We start from the raw sequence: 9,146 nt of genomic DNA, 5'->3' as shown, positions 1-9,146 counted from the left end.
AGAAATGATACATACGATGCACACACAAAAACTATATGCTCAAAAATGCTACCTATTGTTATGCAACCAGGATTAACCTGTACCGGGTTATATAACATAGAATCAAATCTAATTGATATGCCAAAATATTTAGTACGGACACTGCAGGGCGGTAGGCCACTGGGAAGAGCTCAACGTTGGCTGGAAATTTGAGTAGACTTTATGAGTACATGAGGTGAAACCTGATCAAAACCATATAGTTCATGTGAAAAAAATGTCATTGCCACCTTGAAATCTTTGCAGAGATCAAAGATTTAAAATGTCTGATGTGCATCCGAAATTGGCTAAATATTAGACCATTACAAAAGACTTGTTGACCATATCGAGAAAATGACTTTAGTCATGAGATTATACCTTCTGAATATGGCCAGGATGATGACAAATTCATATAATTCTGAAAATAGTACTCTACTCTAGAGAGACATATGATTATGGAGAAGACTCTACCCTATTCAATTAAAAGCTATATATTACTCTCCTAGAGCTGCTGTAACAAATTATCACAAACCTGGTGGCTGAAAATAACAGAAATGTATTCTCCCCCAGTTCTGAGGACCAGAAGTAAAATCAAGGTGCCCATAGGCCACACCCCCTCTGAAGACTGAAGGAAAGTCACTCCTTGCACCTTCCAATTTCTTTCTTTTTTTTTTTTTTTAAAGATTTTATTTATTTATTTGACAGAGAAAGACACAGTGAGAGAGGGAACACAAGCAGGGGGAGTGGGAGAGGGAGAAGCAGGCTTCCTGCTGAGCAGGGAGCCCGATGCGGGGCTCGATCCCACGACCCTGGGATCATGACCTGAGCCGAAGGCAGACGCTTAACGACTGAGCCACCCAGGCGCCCCACACCTTCTAATTTCTAGGGGTCCCTGGCATTTCTTGGCGTTCCTTGGCTTGTAGCTATATAACTCCAGTCTTTTTCTTTGTCTTCACATGGTGTTCCCCCTATGTCTCCGTGTCAGAGCTCCTTCTCCTTTCTCTTATAAAGACACCTGCCATTGGAATTAGCCCCCCCTCTATCTAGGAGGACATCATCCCCAGATCCTTAACTAAGTTACATCTGCAAAGACCCTTTTCTAAATAAGGTCAAATTCACAGGTCCCAGGGGTTACTACTTGGACATATCTTTTAGGAGAACACCATTCAACCCACTACAAGTCATTTCTAGTGAAACTTGACATATTGCTTTTATTTACATATGCCCTTTTAAAACATTGAGTGTTTAGGGATGTCTGGGTGGCTCAGTTGGCTAAACATCTGCCTCTGGCTCAGGTCATGATCCCAGGGTCCTGGGATTGAGTCCTGCATCAGGCTCCTTGCTCAACATGGAGCCTGCTTCTCCCTCTGCCTGCCACTCCCCCTGCTTGTGCTCTCTCTCTCTGATAGGTAAATAAAATCTTTAAAAAAAAAAAATTGAGTGTTTATTTTGCAGAAGTCTCAGATAATAGCAAACTGTTATCTGTGTAGGAATCAGAAATTCCTACTATTAACTAGAACTTCTATTCTGTTAGAAAAGCATGTGTAAACACAGGTGGGTGGAAGGGGCCCACAGGCAATGGGTGCTGAAGATAACTTTCATCAACATAATCAAATGTATTTGGGATTTATGCTTAATGATCTATATCCCTGCCAACTTGAGCACTTTGCTACAAATGATTTACCATAATTATGCTTACTTATGGCTCTTTCTGCCTGTCCTGACACTCCACCCCACAATCTCACATTGTAGGCTCTGGTCACATTAAATCCTTTGCCTTGCCCCAAGTATACCAATGCTCTTTCAGCTCATGCTCCTCCAGCCAAACTATGTGCCATCCAAGCTCAGGGCTGTATCTTATTTGCACAAAGGCGACATCCACTAGTCAAGCCCAGTGCCAAGGGAACTGCATCTACCCCTGCGAGGTGCCTTCTTTCCCTCCAAAACTTGAAGGAGGGCTAGTCAAACTGGCTGTGATATGAGACCTGAAAATCCAGGAACTGCAAAAGCAGAGCAAGGCTCCACCAAAAAATTGTTAGACCTGTTACAGGAATTCAGCAAAGTCGCAGAGTATAAAATCAATGCACAGAGGTCAGTTGCATTTCTATACACTAACAATGAAGTAGAAGAAAGAGAAATCAAGGAACCAATCCCTTTTACAATTGCACCAAAAACCATAAGATACCTAGGAATAAACCTAACCAAAGAGGTAAATGATCTGTACTCTGAAAACCATACAATACTTATGAAAGAAATTGAGAAAGACACAAAGAAATGGAAAAACATCCCATGCTCATGGATTGGAAGAATCAATATTGTTAAAATGTCTAGGCTACCCAAAGAAATCCACACATTCAATGCAATCCCTATCAAAAGACCACCAATATTTTTCACAGAGCTGGAACAAACAATCCTAAAATTTGTATGGAAACTTAAAAGACCCTGAGTATCCAGAGGAATGTTGAAAAAGAAAACCAAAGCTGGAGGCATACAATTCCGGACTTCAAGCTCTATTACAAAGCTGTCATCATCAAGACAGTGGTACTGGCACCAAAACAGACACATAGATCAATGGAACAGAATAGAGAACCCAGGAATGGACCCTCAACTCTATGGTCAACTAATCTTTGACAAAGCAGGAAAGAATGTCCAATGGAAAAAAAGACAGTTTCCTCAACAAATGGTGTTGGGAAAATTGGACAACCACATGTAGAAGAATGAAACTGGACCATTTTCTTATACCACATACAAAGATAAACTAAAAATGGATGAAAGACCTAAATGTGAGACAGGAATCCATCAAAATCCTAGAGGAGAACACAGGCAGCAACCTCTTCGACCTCAGCCACAGCTCCTTCTTGCTAGACTCATCGCCAAAGGCAAGGGAAACAAAGGCAAAAAATGAACTATTGGGACTTCATCAAGATAAAAAGCTTTTGCACAGCAAAGGAAACAGTCAACAAAACCAAAAGACAACTGACAGAATGGGAGAAGATATTTGCAAATGACATATCAGATAAAGGGCTAGTATCCAAAACCTATAAAGAACTTACCAAACTCAACACCCAAAAAAACCAAAAAATCCAGTCAAGAAATGGTCAGAAGACATGAACAGACATTTCTCCAAAGAAGACATCCAAAGGGCCAACAGATACATGAAAAAACGTTCAACATCACTCGGCATCAGGGAAATACAAATCAAAACCACAATGAGATACCACCTCACACCAGTCAGAATGGCTAAAATTAACAACTCAGGAAGCAACAGATATTTGTGAGGATACAGAAAAAGGGGAACCCTCTTACACTGTTGTTGGGAATGCAAACTGGTGCAACCACTCTGGAGGTTCCTCAAAAAGTTAAAAATAGAACTACTTTATGACCCAGCAATTGTACTACTAGGTATTTATCCAAAGGAAACAAACATAGTGATTCGAAGGGGTACCTGAACCCCAGTGTTTATAGCAATAATGCCCACAATATTCAAACTATGGAAAGAGCCCAAATGTCCATCAACAGATGAATGGATAAAGAAGATATGGTATATATATGCAATGGAATATTACTCAGCCATCCAAAAAAGTGAACTCTTGTGCTCGCTTCAGCAGCACATATACTAAAAAAAAGTGAACTCTTGCCATTTGCAACAACATGGATGGAACTAGAGGGTATTATGCTAAGTGAAATACGTCAATCAGAGAAAGACAATTATTATATGATTTCACTCATATGTGGAATTTAAGAAATAAAAAGGATGAACGTAGGGAAAGGGAAGGAAAAATAAAATAATATAAAAACAGAGAGGGAGGCAAACCATAAGAGACTCTTAACTCTAGGGGACAAAGTGAGGGTTGCTGCAGTGGGGTGGAGGGGAGGATGGGGTAACAGGGTGATGGGCATTAAGGAGGGCACTTGATGTAATAAGCCCTGAGTGTTATATGCAACTGATGAATCACTAAACTCTACCCCTGAAACTAATGATACGGTATATGTTAACTAAACTGAATTTAAATTTAAAAAAAATTTTTTTAAAGCAGAGCAGAGCCAAGGAAGGGAGAAGGGTTGGAATCAACAGCGAACAGATTGGGGGCTTAGGATGAAAAAAGAAGGAAATAATGCAGAAGCCATGGTGAATTGATTTTAAGACAGATGAGTAGATGGTCAGGACAGAGCCAAGATAAGCAGAAGCAACAGATGAAGACTCTCTAGGGACAAAACTCAATATGAGTTTAAGAAAAAAAATTAGCATTTTTAAATGGGTAGCTTACAACTGACTGATTCTAACATGGTTGTTTGGTCTTAACGTCATCTTCATTTTATGGACAGAACTGACAAAGAACAGAGTGGGATATGTTCTTGCTTCTACTTGAATTAGTAAATTATTTTTGCCTTGCTACATGAAGGATTTAGGAAGTGTGGCATAGTGGTTATGATGTAGATATCCACGCCAAACAGACATGATGCCTTAAGCTCAGTTTTTCTGAGCCTCAAAATGAGATGCATAGGGGCACCTGGGTGGCTCAGTTGGTTAAGCAGCTGCCTTCGGCTCAGGTCATGATCCCAGGGTCCTGGGATCGAGCCCCGCATCGGGCTCCCTGCTCAGTGGGAAGCCTGCTTCTCCCTCTCCCTCTGTCTGCCGCTCTGCCTACTTATGCTCTCTCTCTATCTCTGTTAAATAAATAAATAAAAAATCTTTAAAAAAATGAGATGCATAATATATCTTACATAGTTACCGTGAAAAAAATAAAAGACAATTTATGAAAATGTCTGATAAACTATTGGATTCATAGCTGGCCCTCAATAAATGTTAAAGTTGTTTGGGTATACAGAAGTTCAGATTATTAAATATGAATAAAAAGTTAAAAGCAGAACCAATAAAATTCTAATTTGGAAAAGACTTGGAAGACTGGGGGGGTGGAGTTAAATACAGATGTGGAAGCCATAAGGTTGTGGTGGACATGGTAATGCACCACAAAGGTCCCATTTCAGTGAAGAAACTTTGGCCCAGCCAATGGCAGGGCTGTCACATTTTAGGAGTAGTTATCACCATCGTCAAAGGGGCAAGGTCAGGGAGCATGTACTGAAAACCAGAGACTAGCTATACTAGAAGAGTGACAACCAACAGGAGCTGTAGCCTTCCATAGAGGGACAAGGCCAATTCACAAAAAGACTGAAGCTGTGGAAGTGGATACCCTGGTCATCCTCTCCTCTCCCCATCCCATCTGGCCAAGGCTTCCCACTGGCCAAAAGAGAGAGGAACGGGGCATGTGGATGATAAGGTCTAATTCCTGGAGCACAGAGAAGGGCAAAGAAGAATGGAAAGTGGCCTTGGAGGAGTAAATGGAAAATATCCAGTGCATACTGGCCCCCTAGTTTAAAAGCAATCTTTCTCCTCTGTACCCCTATATGCTCTACCCCCAAAAATGACTCCAAGGGTAATGAGCCAGCTTCCACAAGCAGCAAGCATGGCCCCTTCTTCCATCAGGAAGAGCTGTTTCTAAGCACATCTTCCCATAGTTCTGGTGGCTCCATTCATCCATGCCCTCCAAAGTTATTTATCAGGTTCTGAGCAACTGGTATCCTCGGAAAACTCTTATAATCAGTTGGCACCCAAATCCAGACTGCTTGGCTTCCAAACAGATGCTGTGTTCCTCATTGACCTGATGGCTTTTACTCTGGCCTCATAAAACCCCTAGTAAGATGGTCTCTCCACTGAACTTCAAACCCACAGTGTGTGTCCAATGGGCTCTAGTTCATCTCTCTTGGGATAACTAGAGAAATAAGAATGGGATACTCATGCTTTCTCTTTATGATGACTCTGCCTCATTTTGTTTAATAAAGCCTTTTCTATATGAAGTGGCATCATGTAATTCATTATGAGCCCTGTTGTATGACAGGGACACCCAAATGGGACAACACCTTAGCCATTTTGCACTTTGTACAACCACTTTACTGTGGATTTCAAAAAGAAAGGAGGTAAATACTCTCCTTAATGTCTGAACTTCACTGGTGTAGATGAAGGAAGAGCCAAGGGTAGTGACTAAAGCGCCTTACAAAATAAAACATTTGTGACAGATGTGGAAAGGAAATTTGGAATACTAATTTCTGGAATTCTCAACTCTGTATTTGAAAATCGTAAAGTGTAGTTGCATGCCATCGTTGACATGAAAACAAACCCCATTCAATTTAGCAAATATCTTTTTGAACATCTATTAGGCACTATGACTCTTGGAAAGAACAAGAGAAACAAGAAATAAAGCTTGGAATTCGGTGGGGAAAAAATGGGGACATTCACACAGCAATAATGAAAGGAATTGACTCCTGACTCACAACTAGATGGAAATCCTACTCCTGTGCTCAAAATCCATGATGTGTCCTCCAAGCACATGTCCCTCTTCCCAAGAGCTGGCCTGCTCCATCCACCCAGCTGGAATGGCGGTTCCATGTTCTCAGTGATCCCACCCCTCCAACCCCGGCTGACGCGTGCAAGGATGGGTCTGTGAGCTGAGCTATTCCAGTGGGATTTCCTTGGGGTTTTTGACTGTCGGACCAGAAATACAAACTAACTGCCACCTTCCCATTCCTCCAGCATTATTATAAAGTTATTTGACTTGATACTGAAGAGAGCTAAAGGTTAATCTTCCTTAGTGGAACAGTGAGGCATTAAACTCAGGGGCCGTGCGTCCATCAAATGCAGGAAGTGTATGGAATAAGAGAATGAAGCCAACACAATGAGTAATACAGAATCAAGAGCTGGAAAAAAAAGGGCCCTGGTGGTATTTGTGTCCCTGGGGCCAGTCTGGCCTCAGGCTTCACTGCCTCTCTTCCTTTTCCCAGATTTATATGGTCGACACTTCCTTAGATTCCTCTGGGCCCTGCAGCCCTCAACTAACCATAGAAGCCACTGCGCCTTAATCTAATGATGTCCTAAGTAGCTCAGAGTCCTCTTGGGCACACCTCAGGGAAACGGAGGCACATCCAGGGGTGTCTCACCATAGTTGTGACACCCAGGGTGGCTGGGGAAATCAAGAGTGGTTGAAGGCACCACAAATGGCAAAAGTCATCTGTGTCCTTGTGCAGCAACGGCAGACAAGTTGGCCTCCCCCTGGGGGTTTCTTCCCACAGACTCCAACCACGGCTTCCCTCATCTCAACACACTCCCCCCACCGCTACCAGAACAATTGGCTTCAGCCCTGGACCTTTCCTGCCGCAAATGGCCCCTACATCTCAACTCTAGTAAATAGGACACTCATCCTGTTATTGAAGGAACACAGCTGCCCCAGTGGGAGAAACCCAAAGTGCCCCAAATCTGGTAGAAACACCAGAAGGGTGTGAAATCACCCACCCAATTATGAAATGTGAGTTCACAGTTCTATGTCAATGCCTATTTTCGCATGACAGCAAACAAAACTAGACAAGCAGGGCTACCTTGGAGAGAGACCTTCCACTATGAAGATATCTGTTACTCCAACACTATTATTTTAGCCACCATTTCCACTTACAATATCACCAGTTACGAGCTCATGAACATTCTCCTCGTCACAGAATAACTCTCATCTGGCACTAAGCTCCAGTGTGACTATTCCAGATACCAATTTGGAGTAAATTCTCACGGGTCACTAAAGCATTGAAAAGTGACCTGTGAATGCTCCATTATCGAAGATTATTACATATTCTAAGTAAGTGAATTTGTTTTTTGAAGATATGAAGAGCTTGAATCGTTCTCTATTGTTTAGAAAGTAAAATGTTAGTTCATTACCAAACAAACTATGAAAATCCTCCTTTTGGAGTAAACTTTGTTAGATGGCATATTTTTGGCTTAGGGTGGGAGTTGATTTTTCTGCTAAACTAAATACCTCCATGTGTCTTCATGATCTCAGGAATACGTTTTTAAAAATATTTAGTTATACTCTCATCTCTGATAAATAACACATTACTATTTTTCACGACCAAAACTATGTCCTCACCTTTACGTTTAAAAAAATGCAATGAGTGAAGTCCCTAGATCCTCGGGAGATAGATCATAAATGTGAAATACCTTACTAAAAAAGAAAAGTAAGAAACGTTTACTTTGGAGTATACCCTCTTCCAATAAGCTGATTTAATGCCAAAGTGAAGACATTTTTAGCATGCTTTCCCAACCGAGACCAAACAGATGCCTTCCCATTTGAGGGGGCGTCATGGGGAATAGTAGTCTGAGCAGTCGTCACATATGTATGCTTAACAGAATTCAGCATAAACAATTGGGAAATCGCAGTCTGGTAGGAAATTTATGATATTAGATTGTTTCCTTAGGTTTTTTCATACGTAGAAATACTGGGTTGGCTTGTTTCCTCAGAATGTCCATTTCTCCAGCCAGAATGGTGGGCTTGTATGAATAATGTAAGTCCTGGAAAATATTAATCATAAATACTTATGAAGTACCTACCTATTGTGCTCAAATCACTTTGCTCAGAAAACCTAAGTGTCTCTCTCTCTCTGACAAATAAATAAATAAAATCTTAAAAAAAAAAAAAAATGGGATGCCTGGGTGGCTCAGTCAGTTAAGCGTTTGCCTTCAGCTCTGGTCATGATCCCAGGGTCCTGGGATCGAGTCCCAAATCTGGCTCCCTGCTCAGTGGAGAGTCTGCTTCCCCCTCTGCCTGCCACCCCCCTGCTTGTGCGCGCTCTCTCTCTCTCTGACAAATAAATAAATAAAATCTTTAAAAAAAAGAGAAAAAAAATCTATTATATCAAAGACTTCTTCCATCACCCAGCCACTCTTACTATAGTGTGTGGTTTTGCCTAGCAAAGAAGACTCTTTCCTGTGCATGCCATCTGCCATGGAAGGTGTGTCCCGCAGTATGGGCGCATTCCTCAGTCCTCAGCTAAGGAACCTGTACATCCCCAGAAATTCGGTGAAATGGTCAAATCTGGGGGAGAGGGAGGGCAATCCCTCAGCAGTGAAGGGCTGTAAGTGACAGAAAAGACATTAGAACTGTGGCTGAGAGTCTACAAAGGAGCATATGCTGAGGCTACACGTGCAAATCTCACACACGGCCGTCCCTCTCTGGTTCAAGGACTGTTGGTCCCAGCTGTTCCTGACACTGAGCACCTCCCTCTGATGCTGGCCTCCCCCAGTGCAGTCACCC

This window comes from Halichoerus grypus, chromosome 4 (genome assembly GCF_964656455.1).
Source record: "Halichoerus grypus chromosome 4, mHalGry1.hap1.1, whole genome shotgun sequence".
NCBI lineage: Eukaryota > Metazoa > Chordata > Mammalia > Carnivora > Phocidae > Halichoerus > Halichoerus grypus.
The sequence above is the reverse complement of the archived record's forward strand: the minus strand, read 5'-3'. Positions refer to the sequence as shown.